Here is a 14,355-nt window from a genome sequence, read left to right as displayed (position 1 = left end):
CATACTTTTGATTTCCAATAACAGCTTCTCAGAGAGTAAGAGTTTTGTCTTGATAAGCATTTTAAAAATTACCATCCTGAACTAAAATGAGTGCCAACCACTTCTCAAAAAATTTAGTAGGGGATTAGCTAAACAGTGGAAAAATTTAATCGCAATGCATACGTTCATTGATGTCTGCAATACAAAAAATATTGCCTTTGTGTTAGGGAAAAAAAGTAAAAACTTAGAAAATATTATGAAAAAGTGGGAAACTTTCAGAAATTTCCCTGGCATTAAGATGGAAGTAGTAGTGAGCTTCACATTTCTCTTCTGCTCAGCCTTCCCCACTGTGAGCAGCATACTCACAGTGTGACGGATTGTGTGCAAATGTTTAGAGCGTTTTGTTAACAGGCTGGAGGGGAGGCCTGGATACAAAGGAAAGCAAGGGGGATCCCTTTCTGTGATGGGGGCACTTATCGGGAAGTTCGGGACCTTTCGACTGGCGTGGTCTCTTAGCTCCATCCTGGGGAGGAACATTTCTTATGGTGCTGCGGTCTGATCTCTACCTGTACTCTTGGAAGTAGATAATTTAGAGGAAAAACGCTTCTCTTTCATTCTCTTTGATTCACTAACTACAGAGAAATTCAAACAGAGACGTCTGTCTTTTAACTTTTTAGAGACTTTTGGGGCTGAGGGAATGATGTAGAAATCACTTCCATGCCATACCATACATGGGTGGATTAAAAATAAGGGGCTCTCTCTCGCTCGCTCTCTCTCTCTCTCATAGAATAAGATGGACCATCTTACTAAGGCAATGGTAATTGTCAGAACTCATGGGTCTTACCCTCCCTGACTGGCCACATTAGGATGATTATACCTTTATTAAAAGTGACATGGTTGTTAGTTACCAATCCACATAAGAAGACCACTGAAGACCATTTTGCAGACATGACCCATGATATACTCACAAATGGGCAGAGAAAATGACATCTCTGGGAAAAACCCTGAAGAAAGTAGATACAAAATTGGTTCACCCCATCCAGCTCACCAGTATCGTCCAGTAGGTACCTGTTACATAAGTGCCACACAAAAATTGTTTACTAAGTGAACACACAAGTGATTTCAGTTCTGAAAAATGCACTGGAAAAAAATTCTTGAAGGAAAGTTCCCTTCAAGGAAAGTTACATATGGTAACAGTGATTTTCTGTCTCTTACTTTTCTGTACCTTTGAGTGCCAATTTTCTACAATAAGTATGTATTACATTTTTTTTTTTTTGGTACTGGGGATCGAACTCAGGACCTTGCACTTGTGAGGCAGGTGGTGGCACCACTGAGCTAAATCCCAGGCTCTGTATTACTTTTATAACTTAGAAAGACCAAAACAAACAAACAAACAAACAAACCAGAGATCCTTATTTTCTAATTCCTCAGTTTTATCTGTCTGTATGCTTTCAGGTCTGCTTTCCTATTGCTGGAAACTACTTTCATATTTTGTTCTATGACAGAATTTTTTTTATTCCAGGATTGAAAATAGAACTGTAAGAAAAATAGTATGTTGCTTTTCTTGGACAGTTTAAGGTCAATGAAACAAACTAAGATAAAGCGTAACAGAAAACTACAATTGGGCTTAATAATATCCTAATATGAGCAAATCAGTAAATGGTAAAAGTTTGTCCATAGAGTAGGAAATGATGACCCAAAAATCTCCCGTTATCATGGTTCTGGTTATGATGGTATAAAAATGGTATGTGTTTGGTGAAAATCATACTTTGAATTTTTATTTTCCCTTGAGCTATCAATATGCTGTTCGACTTCCTCTTAAGAAAAAAATGTGTAAGTGTATGTTTGTGATACAAGTAAATACAGTCATCACTGTGAACTGGTACATATACATATTGCATCTTGATCTTTATACCAACTCCTCTTATGATGCTGGACAGCCTTTATATGCCTTTCAGGAATTTAAAGAGCAGAAATGTCCAGGATCTTGAGAGAAATACCCAGTCCACTGTAGTGTGGTGGGTTGCTAAGTTATGATGTTGTTCAGGTTAAGTGCATTAAATGCATTTTCAGATTAGGATATTTTAAATTTATAATGAGTTTACAGGAATAACCCCATCATCCATTGAGGAGCATCTTTATTTCACCAGGTTAGTGATGCTCTCCGCCATACACTTCATTGTCATTATGGAGCAAAGAGAGAGCTAATGAACACTTTGCACTAGCTAAGATGTTCTGCACACCAGCTTGTATGCATTCATTCCACTACTCATGCATGGTCACCACCACATGCTTTTGGTTAGGTTCAGGCTAACTTGTGGCAAGACAAGAGGATTTAATTCTTAACAGATTTTTCAAATACTACTGGCTCTTAGCTAAACTGAAAGAATATCATTAATCACAAAACCCAAGGAATTCTACAGCCGTGCTCCTCACCAACTGAAATGCCCCTAGGCAGAGCAGACATGGCAGTCCCCATGGGGCCTGGAGAACAAGACCATGACTCAAAGTGCTAGAGCTAAAGAATCCTTCATTTGCAAGACATGCTCTCTCTATATTTGTATAGAATTCCTAAGTTCTTAACATCTATCCCTTTGACTTCCTTAGCTACCTGGTGAAGTATGTCTTTCTCCTCTTACAGATGGGTGTATGAGGCCCTCAGACACAGAGTGACTCACCCACCTTTGCCTGGAGAGGCAACAAAGGCAGGCCTGGAACTGGGTTTGGATTCATTTCAATGTGCCACATTGCCTGTATATGCCCTGCAGGAATATGAAGGGCTGAAATGCTCCTGCCTACAGCACTGAGATACTCTAAAAGCCATCAGCAGTAGGTGAGTGTTCCCAGCAACAGATCCAATTATGTGTACATAAGCAAGTCATTTTCTGTTAGACATCATCATCATTAGTTTTCAACAATTACAGTGTGTGTCCCTTTAGCCCAGAACATTCAATGCAGAAACTCTTCAGGTAGTGCTGATCCACATTTCACACATTCTGGAGTTTTGGTTTTTCCATCTAAGTTTCAGTAAAGCATGTCGATAATTGGCTGTGGAGCGGCCCTGCATCACTGACCCTTTCAAGCTTTGCTGACCACCACAGCTTGTTCTGTTCAGACTGTCAGATGGCAGCTGCAGCTTTCAGGCAATTACCCGTGGCCACTTAGTGACGGTATTAGGAAAGTTAAGTTGGGACTGTTCCCAACTCCTAATTTACCTCTCAATAAAAACTGAAAGTTAAAAAACCGTCTTGGCTGCAGTCTCTAAGTGTTTTTGAAAGACACAGCTGGTGAGGTGGACGTGAAGGAAGCCATCTGACCAAGGCCCAGGATTAGCTGGAGGTGCTGGGGGAGGCTTTGGAGGGGCTCAGGAGCTGCTTTCTACTGCTAGACTTGGGGGAGGTCAGGAAATTTATCCTATGTACAGGTGCTTCTCTGTTATGGATGTTCAGAACCACACCCTGTAGTCGCTACCCATTCAAGGGTGTTTACTTTCCTTTAACACAGATTATCTTAAAGCTTGTGCCATCAACATAAAAATTTAGGAAGCTTGAGAAAATGAAAAAATGGAAACAAAGTCTTTGTAAATAGGGAGGGATGGAGGGGTTGAAGGGAGGGCAGGGGAAGGGGAAAAATAAAAACCAAGAGAGATTATGTAAAGGTGCAAATTTCCAATGATGAATGTCATTATATTGTATACCTAAAATGTACCAATAAAATAAAATTTAAAAAAATTTAGGAAGCTAGTTTTGTAATACAAGGAAATTCTTATTTCCATGTGTGGCTGTTAGGGATACCTTAAAAGAAGATCAACTTTACCTTAATTTTTGATTTTATTGATTGCTTGTTTTAAAAATTATTTCTAACTCAAAGGACGTTAGAAAAGCTGTAAGAAAAATAGTAAGTGTGGGGAGAAAACCACCTGTAATGCTACCATCTAAACTTTTATTTTTCCTCCATTACATTTATTTCAAGGTTTTAAAAAAATGGTTTCTATTTTATGGGACTGGGCTTCAGAACTACAATGCTGAGGAAGTGGCCAGGCCTCAGAGGGTCACCAGTGTTTTAAATATGAGTGAATAGCAGAAGGATCCAGAAATTTGCAGCTGACAAATGCTCTGTTCTTCCCCACTCTGTAGCGCTGTACCATCTTCCCACCTCCATGGCTCTATTCCAGGAACACATGACATTGAAAATTACCTCACTGGGGTGGGGATTTAGCTCAGTGGTTTGGCCACCTGCTGTGCAAGCGCAAGGACCTGAGTTCAATCCCCAGTACCAAAAAAAAAAAAGAAAATTAGCTCACTTCCTTATGATTTAAGCAAGGCTTAAACAAATGGCTAATTTACTATCAAGGAAAGGCATGGCAGAGAGTTAGAAAAGCCTCTAAAATATTTGGTCTGATTTACTCTACATTTGCCTAATATTTTGCTTTATGTGTCTCTTTCTAGTTAGTAGCTCCTTGCCCACTGTCACCTGTTCAGCTTAACTTCTGTGTTTCTTTCTCTCCTCTGCAGTTTTCCCCGTTCTTCTGATCCATTTCTTCTTTCCCTTTCTGACAGGGAGAAGAGTGTGCAGTGCATCCCCACAGCACGCTAAACAAGGTTCCTCCCTGTGGTTCCCTATTTCTGTCCATCCTGGACAGTAAGGATTGTAATAGGCAGGCGTAGGGGAAATACCACAGTGACTATTTAAAATGAGAAATGAAATCAAAACCAATTTCAAAATTTAAAAAGCTGCCAATGTCACAAACATCACCAACTCCAGGGATGTGGTTTCATACAGAAAGAATTTCATTGCATTATGGAAATACTAATAGATGCATTATATAGGTAAATCTATAGTAATTGACCAGGTCATCACTTTTCCCCACAGTCTTGATGCATTTTATGTTTTTCTGGTACTGGGGATCGAACTCGGGACCTTGTACTTGCAAGGCAGGCGCGAGAGCCACTGAGCTAAATCCCCTGCCCTTGCTGCATTTTATAATAACTTTTGTAATATCAAATAAAAACTCAGTATATTGAATATCATGTAAATCATCAGGATTGATGTCAAATTCAGGAAAACCTGTTTGTTTAAAAATATGAGCTTTAACGTTTCAATTAAGGTAGTGACTAATTTTCAATACTATAAATTGAAGACGACTCTAAATCTGTCAAAGATGCCATTATTACAGTAAACTATTATGAGGGCTTTGGGTTTTTTACTTTTTATTTTCTGATGGGATAGAACTGCTTTTAAAAAAATTGTTTTTTTCAAACAGGGTCTCTCTGTGTAGTTTAGGCTGGCTTTAAACTCACTATATATCCCAGGCTGGCCTGAAACTTGCACTGATCCTCCTGCCTCAGCCTCCCAAGTGCCAGGATTACAGGCGTATGGCACCATGCCTGGCTAGAACACAGCTTCGACAAAGCATCAATGAGAACTAAATCCTGCACTTTGGTATTACAAGTTGTATACAGACTAGCTTCTAGTTTGTAATTTCAAGGCTTTTTCCTCCTTCATTACATCCACACTTTGGGTCACAAAGCCAGGTTTGCAGGCACAGTGGACAATAGGGGTATTATAAAAGCCCTCCCCACAATGGAACAATCAGTATAACTTAGCACAAGTGCTTCCTACATGAAGTAATTGGGAACCAAGTAAATATATCTCATGAAAACCCAACCAAATGTATCTGCAATTCAGCTTTTCCTTAACTAGGTCTCAGAAATGACTAGAGCCACTCCAATTCCATCGGCTGCAAAGAATCATTAGAAGGAAATATAATGGTTTTAAATGATTACAGTTAAAATAATATCTTATTTTTTTTCAAATTTTACAAAAACATACGATACATGAACACATTCCTAGGTCTTGCTCAGGACCTTGAAAGAAGCTATACAAGCTCATACCTCTGAACCTTAACTTTATTTATCAGCTTCATTTTAAATCTATTCCTGCTATAGGAAAACTTTAACTCGGATTTTTAAAAAACATAGAAAACGTTTAAGAATGACAAAAACATTTTTCTGCAATGAGGACTAAATTTAGATTAATCTATTGTGCAAATAAAAATTCCACAGTTTGTGACATGAAAATGGAAGGGAAGCTTATTAGACAAGAGGAAGGGCATAAGGGGGGAGAGGGGGAAAGGGGGGAATGAAGGGATGAGCATGATCAAAACAGGTACATGAACAGAAATATCAAATATTTTATAAAATTAATAGGCACTAATAAAGTATATTCACCAAACAAAACTCCTAAAATGTCCTATCTTTTGTGTAGCAGCTGCTTACACAGATACATCTATATTAATAGTTCTGGGTCCTGGACTGTATCAGGCACATGGATGGTGGTGGGAGACAGAGTAGCTTGTCGGACCAAAAGATCGGTGAGGCAGAACTGGCCATGACCACCAGAGCCTTGAGGGTCGCAGCTGGGGCCTGGGTTTTATCCTGAACCACTGGAAAATTTGAGCCACGGAAATGGACAGAGAAGGCCCACTCGAGCTGCTGTGCCGACAGTATCCTGTAGAGGGCGTGTGGAGTCCGTGAGGCCTGATCCATGCCAGGTGACTTAATCTAGGGATGTTGCTGTAAATCACCGTTGGTGCCTAAGTACAAAGAATAGAGGACTCATTGCTACACAACAATCTCCAAAGCTTGACCAAATTTTGGCCCAAGACCCTTGCGGAGTTTGCAGGGGATTCATGGTTAAATAAATCCCCAGCACACTTTCTGCACCCTACCCTGATCAGAAGTCTGTGAACTTGCGTCACTTCAGCAGGGCTGAGGTTAACAGGTCAAAGGCCCAGCCTTCCTTGACCCATTCATATAAACTGTATGGAGGATGAGAAAGCTTCGAGGGTCTTTGGGCGGAATCGGTGCTCTGGCACTTACAAGAAGAGCAACTCTAGCCAAGTTTCTTAACTTCTGAAAGTCCCAGTTTCCCAGGGTGGAAATGGAGGGAGCGACACATTAAACTTCGGGAAGAAGAAATAAGAGACCGTATGTAAATGAAGGTGTAACAGAGGAGCAGGGGTTTGGTAATGTTAAGATTTACATTGCGGCCGTATCAGCGGTGAAAATAGCCAATATCTGCCTTTTGTAGGTAGCATAACTTGTAGACACCTGCAAAACACTTCTTGACACGAGATTCCTGGTAAATCTGCAAGGATTGATTTAATCTGATATTCTTAGTGTTTTTCCAACTAGAGACTGCACCATTACTGATACCAGAGGTGCTTACTAAAAATATAAATTTGTAGGCCCGGCCCATAAGGCAGAATCTGAAACTCTAGGGTGGGATCCAGGCTACATTTAAATCCCCGCTCACTGGCGCTAGGTGGGTCCACCCGACCAGGAAGAGTTTGATCTTGGTCTGATTCCTGCTTTGCAAAGCGGCTCCCTGCCTTCCTCACTGCAGCAGGAGGTTCAGGAAGCAGCGGGAAGAACAAATTTTTCATTTTAGCACTGACATTTCGGTCTGTTTGGGAACTATGATTATTACAGCTTAGTTTCGTGCTTTCTCCTTCTGGCCCAGCTTTCCGGTGCCTGGGATGCTCTCACTTTTCCGGCCACAAGGGCCTAGGGTGGGGGCGGCGGGCGGTGACCTAGGACGCCCCACAGAACTTCGGGGTGGAGGCACGCAGACGGGGATGGAGCGCGCCCCTGCAAACAGAATGTGGGTCTTTCCGGAAATCAAAGGACCAGCGCCCTCCAGCGCCCTCCAGCGCCCGCAGAGGGATTCGGGTTTCCTTCAGAGAACGACAGAAAAGGAGACAATAATCAGCTCGACCTTCCCTGCAACCCGTCCCCACATCCCACAGAACTCTACAGAAAAAACTAAAAAACCTGCAAGAGTGAGAGAGTTTCTGGGGAGCGGGCAAATAAGGAGAGGAGATGAGAGAGAAAGGAGAGGAAGAGGTGGAGGGAACGTTCTTGGGAAAGTTTAACCGAACAGGATGAAAGGGGCGTGGGAATTCTCTGCAGCCACACTTCCCTCCCCCTGTCCACGGCCACACCCTATCCACGGGCGGGCTAAAGCCTGGAGGAGGGGCCTTGATCTCCAGGGCTTCATCACTAAGTAGCTTCTGGGATTTGGGGAGTTCTGAGAAATAACATTACCCTCAGTCTACATGTTTTCACTTTCTGCTCCTGCAACTGTCGGCACAATGAGATAAAAGAGCTTGTATTTTATTCCTTGGTGCACCCCAGTGCCTGGCACATGTTAGCAGCTGCTCAAGCTGGGGTCCGAACCAGGGAACCTGGTTCCAGAGCCCTCACAGACTACCAGGGCACCACAGTGCCTCTTGTGAAGGAACTAGTGAATGCACGACTCAGGAATGAGAGACTGTGTGCTGATTTGGGTGAGTTCTCTGGAAAAAGATACAGGCTTGGGGGCTGGAACAAGTCTTAGTAATGAGGAAGACTCTCTCTGATTGCTAGAAGAGAATTCATGCTTTTAGGGTCCCCAGGCTCTGTTATCTGTGCTCCAGTCCCTCGAACATAGTTACTGGCCTCCAGCAGCTTTTTGCCAGGCTTGAGGCTCTGACAGTGGTTTTACCTTTGATTACATATTAGTCACTTGGAAGAAATTCTTAAAAGAGTGGCCAAGAGAACCCTGACCCTTCACCCCAAGCACACACCTGAGCCAGAATCTCTTTAAGGATGAATCCCAGGCATGGGTTCAGTATTCCTGAAAATTTCTCAGGGGATCCCCATGTACAGTTAGCCCTGAGGACCTTGGGGGGTCTGTGAGGAAGAAGAAACCATGTTCTTCCTCCAAGCATGGCCACTGGGCATCTAGCTCAGGATCACAGTGTTTGCAAGTTTACAATACAGAGTCCTGGGTCCCTTTCAGATTTACCAAATCAAGACCTCCTGGAATGGGCTACAGGATGTGCTTAAACACAAACAAAACAAGTTGTCAGGTAAATTTTGTGTACACTAAAATCTGAGCACTGCCAGGGAAGTAGTTTTCAAAGTGCAGTCTTGGACCAACAGCAGCATCCTCTGGAACTTGTTAGAAATGCAAATGCTGTGGCCCCATCTAAGACCACTGTCCCTGAGACTCTGGGAGGGGGACCCTGCAGCCCATGTTAACAAGTCCTGCAGGTGAGCTCAGTGCTCACCAAAGTCTGAAAACCAGGAATGTCTCTCTGGAATCACACAGCCCTGAGTTCAAGTCCCAGCCTAGTCCCTCACTAGCTGTGTTATTAGGCAGGCAATCAAACATCTTTGGGCTTCTGTTTCATTTATTAGTTGGGCAGGGGTGTTATTTGTTGAACTGTGTCTCCTTCCCTACAATTCATATGTCGAAGTCCTAACTCCTAGTTCCTCAAAATGTTCCCTTATTGGGTCATTGTGGTTGTAAGTAGTTGAGGCAGATGATGCTAGGATAGTGTGGGCCCCCCAGCCAATGACTAGTGTCCTTGTGAGGGAGAATCTGGAGACAGATGTGACACAGGGAGAAGAGAAGGTCACATGAAGACTAAAGCTATGCTCCTGCAGGCCAGGGAATGACCAGAAGTTAAGAGACATGAGACATCTTTCGCTAGTGCGCTTTGAGGGAGCACAGCCCTGCCCACACCTGGATCTCAGACTTCCCAGTCTCCAGAACCGAAGCACAGTAACTTTCTGTTGTTCAAGCCACCCAGGTTGTGCTTCTCCAGTGTGGCAGCCCCAGCAATGGATGTGGGGGCACTGGATAGGACTGTGTGAGCTGTTCTGTGTAAAAGTACATAGCACACACAGTGCCTGCTTTGACAGATTTCTCAATGAATGCTAGATTTTGTTATTATTTAAACAGTGACTCTGTGGGCAGCCTCCATAAGCAGGGATTAAAGCCAAGAAGCAGGAAAAGGAACCAAGCAGGACATTCCGTCCCACAGACTGAGACGGGGGGGCGGTAGGGGGCACGTGCCAGGCCTGCTCAGCCCAGCTGGAGCCAGGAAACAGTGGACAGATGGCCATCGTTTCTGGTTACCTCTGCTCTGGACAAGAACCAAGTGAAGGATCCAGAGGCAGTGGTGGGTTCAGCTCCGAGGCAGCTCTCCTCGTCCCTAATGCTCTCTGTGGAGGCCTCAGCCTGCCCCAGTGGTAAGTGTCCCTGCCACACCGATGATCTACTCGGACTCTCCACAATCGCCTCTGTGTGTGTGTGCAAGGGTTATTAAATCAGCTGAAATGGAAACAAATGAAGCAGAATAGAAAGTCTCCTTTTTTCACTTCTGAAAGCCTCGTTCCCTGACACAGCCACCTTGGGATGGGAACCCAATCTCTTCAGGAAAAAAAAAAAATTTCTTTCGCCTCCATTTTTCCTCTACAGAGAGGGGAGGCGCTGGATGGTCGCGAAGCTTCCCTCTGTGCGTGCACCTAGCAATCAGAGAACAACTGTTCCTTCCCACTGCCATCAACACCATGCTGGCAGCGAGGGGACTGAAGCCTGTTCTGTAAAGCCTGTCCCACAGCAGCCGACAAGCAGGTTCATCAGGGAGGGCAAGTCCCTGCACGGTCTCACAGGCTCTTTTCTTAGCTTGTTCCCCTTCTCCCCATTCCCTGAGGAGGTCGAGATCATCTAAAGAGAAGTTGTGCCAGCTCCATGGCTGCTTCATGCCAAAGGGAATCATCCCAGGAGGCAGAGCCGGTGCCCGCTGCGGCCCGAGGTCCTGTGCAGCTTCTTGGCAAGCTGGAGACTTTACTGGGCCCAGTCCTCTTGTGGCATTGCCATGTGACCCTCAGGTCAGCTATTAGCTGACTTCTGTAGTTACTCCAGCCAGAAGTCCGCGCTCCAGCCCACTGCAGAGGTTAGAGGGAAACTTCCCACCCATCCAGCTCCACAGTATCTTCCATCCTCCCCAGACCAGTGGTGGGGAATCTATGGCAAGCGTGCGAAAATGGGCATGCAGAGCCCTCTCCATCAGCACAGGTGCCAGGTCACCCCAGCAGCCGAGCATCAGATAACAGGTTTTTTTTCCTAAGCTTAGCATTCAGGTTTAATTGCAATGTTGGGACTTTGTGATAAAGAAGTGGGTTTGGGTTTGCATTGTGGACGCTTGATCTCTAAAAGGTTTGCCATCACTGCCCTAGACATTAAGGATGTTAAATGAAAAATCTTGGGGCTGAGGGCATAGCTCAGTATACAGCACATCCTTAGCATGCACCAGGCCACAGGTCCGATCTCAAGACCCACAAAACAGTAAAACAAGTGTAAACTCAGTAGCATTTATCTGAGCAGAAGTACAACAGTGATCCCCAAGTTGGGCAGCCCTCCAACAACGTGATGGGGCAGTACATAAAGGAGACGTGGAAGACAACTTGTTAATTAACCAGTCATAGTTATAGCTTAGCTAGTTAGTTGTTTACAGCTTAATTTACTGGCTACAGCACTTTCTGCAACCAGCCAAAACTTAGCTACTAGGATTTAACTGTTTTGTCCGTTTGGCTGAGCGCAGTTGTGCGGTCCAAATCCACCACCTCACACAAAATACTATTTAACGAGGAGATAAAGGCTGCTGGGGCTGCAATAGCAAAAGACTCCACATTGTACTCGTATACAATTATACAAGCTCTCCGAATCTCAGGGTTTCAGTCTTATTCTATAAAATGGATTTAATAATACCTTTCTTGGCTTTCCTTCTTAGGTTGTGAAAAAGCAAGCGTGTTTGTAAAGTGGTGTGGGAACAGGACAGCGCGATGCTCACGTATGCACGGTGTGGTGAGGAAACTGATTACGGTGCTTAGCCTGCCTTTTCTGCAGGGATCAGGGATCAGGGATCAGGACGAGGCAGCTTTGTACATGTCTTCAAAGAACAAGATGACGAGCAACGGGAAAAGTAGGCTGAATAATGGCAAAAGCAAATGAACTAGCAAATCCACACAAAAATCAAGTTAGAGAGAAGTAGTGAACCAAGTGAAGCCAGAGGTTCTTAAACATTCTCAGCTGGTGGTGCTTTTACTGTATCAATGCGCCTGGGCCCAAAGTAATGGGATCAGTTATTTGCTATGTAGCCAGGTTCAAACAATTTAATACACACCCTTACCCTAACGAGTCAGCCTCTCAATTTGGAAGTTAATAAGATACAGTGTCTCTCTCCCTACTCCCTTCCCCCTAAGGTCTCTATTTCAGGCTGACCTCAAACTCCTGATCCTTCTGCTTCAGCCTGAGTGCTAAGGTTACTGCTACAGTGGACCCTCAAGTTACAACTGGGCTGCCATGTGAACAACTTGGATTAATTAGGTTAACGGAAGATTCATCCACCTCTTGTTATCTATAGCGGGTACCCAGGTAAACATCCAGATCTCAGCTGTATTGACTTAAACCAACCAGCCCTTGGGACACGATCGAGTTTGTAAGTCAAGGGTCCACTGTATTTTCTTATTCCACAATGACTTTCATTTTTATCTCAGCTGAAATCCCACCTTCCTATACATATGGCATCATCAAGAGGAATGTAACAGCCAGGTGTGGTGGCATACACCTGAAATCCCAGCACTCAGGAGGGAGGCTGAGGCAGGAGGATCGTTGCAAGTTCGAGGCCAGTCTGAACTACACAGTGAGAACCTGTCTCAAAAAGAAAAAAAAGGGAAGAAATGCAGCAATTTATACAGTGCAAGGCAGATGTTGTTTTGTTTCCCTTGAAAACTGAAGATGTCCCAGAGTACCCTGATTGCCAGAGAAAGCTTGGGTGTTGTCTCTTGCATGGTACCCTGGTTGCTCAGAACGCAGTTTTGGAAGTGAGAATTTTTAAAGGAGACCATAGGTTTGATCTCCAGCCCCACAAAACCATAAAACAAGTTTAAATTCAGTAGCATTTATCTGAGCAAAAGTACACCAGTGATCCCCAGGTTGGGCAGTCCTCCAACCAGAACAGCTTCTGAGAGCTCCAACCAACAACGTGACGGGACAGCGTGCACAGGAAGTGCTCAAACGTGAGGAAGGAGATTAGGGCTGGGCACACAGGTTACACGACTGTAAACAGTCTGTCAGTCAGAGAGACCAGGGCACATGGGCTGAGCACAGGACCCAGGGTGCCTGCAGTTCCTGAGCATTGTACATGGAACCAAAGGGAAAATGCTATCTTCAACTCTTCATTTGCACCTGGCACAAAACCAAGCACGTCTTCCATAGGACAGTTTAAATCTGGTGCCAGCCAGGCATGGTGATGCACACCTATAATCCCAGCACTTGGGAGGCTGAGGGAGAAGAAGCACCTTGAGTTCAGGGCCGGCCTGAACTGCACAGCGAGACCCTGTCTCAAAAAACCATCATTTAATCAATCAATCAATCAATCAATCAATCAATCAATCAATCTGATGCCAGGCCAAGTGAGGTTTTGATAGGACAAACATCCCAAATGTCTTATTTTCGTGAGGGAGAAGCAATCCAGGAATTCCAGATACAAAAGAGTCAGGCCATTATCCTCACCAGCCCGCCCTCACTCTAGCACATGCGCACTTCTTTTCCACTTCAATAAACGTAGTCCTCCCTACCTTTTCTGCATGTCTTGTCCAATTCTTTGTTCAGGACACCCAGAACCTCGAAAGAATTTCTTTGGGACCCAAAGTCCTGTAACAAAAGGTTAGAAGTAACGGAGGCTGGAGCTTTTCAGTTATAATGTGCACACAGGTCCTGTGCCTGGGATCGTGCTTTGGTGTGGATTCCTTCAGCTGGTGTGTGGTGGGGCCCATAGCTCCTTTCGGTTAAGCAGTCAGGAGGGATGGGAGAAGTTCCTAACACCTAGGGCAGCAGAGCCTATGCTCCCATCACAGACATGCTGCTTCCCCTATAATTTAAACAGTAGGAGAACTTTAGTTTTAAGCTTCCGGTTTCCTGATTGGCATAGAGAGCTTGGATATTGTCTTTCCTGTCCACACAATAAGAAAAAAAGCTAAACAAACTAAAAATCAACAACTTTTCATAGATCCACCAGAGAACTGAGGTCACAAGACAAGCTGCTGCCCCCCAAATTGGAAAGACAGAAAGGCAGACACAGAGAATCACAATTTACCAGAGAAAGACCTCCAGGGGACCCAGCCTGGCAGGAGAACAGGAAGCGTAACTGCTGAGTTCCTGGACAGACAGCTGCCCCCCAATCCCGTGCCTGGTTTACTGCCTGTTAGCTCCTAAGTGGTAGCAGGTTCTCACAATGAAGATAAGAGAAAAATCCCTGGCACTTCTGACAGGAGAAGAGGAAGTGTGGTCTTAGTAAACACAGCCAGGATGCTCTTTTCTTAACAAGGCCCCCCAGGAAAAACTACTTACCAGAGCCTAACCAATCTGGGGGGACTGGAAATGCCCAACACCAATGCTCTGTAGCCATCCTGTCTCATGTACAGGAGAGAAAAAAACAAAAGAAAACTAAACTGAGAAGCATTTGTGTGGTCACGGCTC

The 14,355-nt window shown here is 44.3% G+C and overlaps 1 protein-coding gene across 1 annotated transcript in view; it reads right to left on the bottom strand.

Annotated features, from left to right (window-relative positions):
• Window positions 1–13,707, bottom strand: part of Cdca7l (cell division cycle associated 7 like) — a 177,297-nt gene extending 163,590 nt beyond the window's left edge. The window contains exon 1 of the mRNA XM_087206434.1: window positions 13,455–13,707. The gene's annotated coding sequence lies outside the window, so the exon portion shown is untranslated. The remainder of the gene's footprint in view (window positions 1–13,454) is intronic.
• Between the last annotated feature and the right edge of the window lie 648 nt (window positions 13,708–14,355).

Source organism: Heterocephalus glaber, unplaced genomic scaffold (assembly GCF_053883595.1).
Source record: "Heterocephalus glaber isolate CG9 unplaced genomic scaffold, H.glaber_assembly_v1.0 deba00000676, whole genome shotgun sequence".
NCBI lineage: Eukaryota > Metazoa > Chordata > Mammalia > Rodentia > Bathyergidae > Heterocephalus > Heterocephalus glaber.
This window is presented reverse-complemented; position numbering and strand designations above follow the sequence as displayed.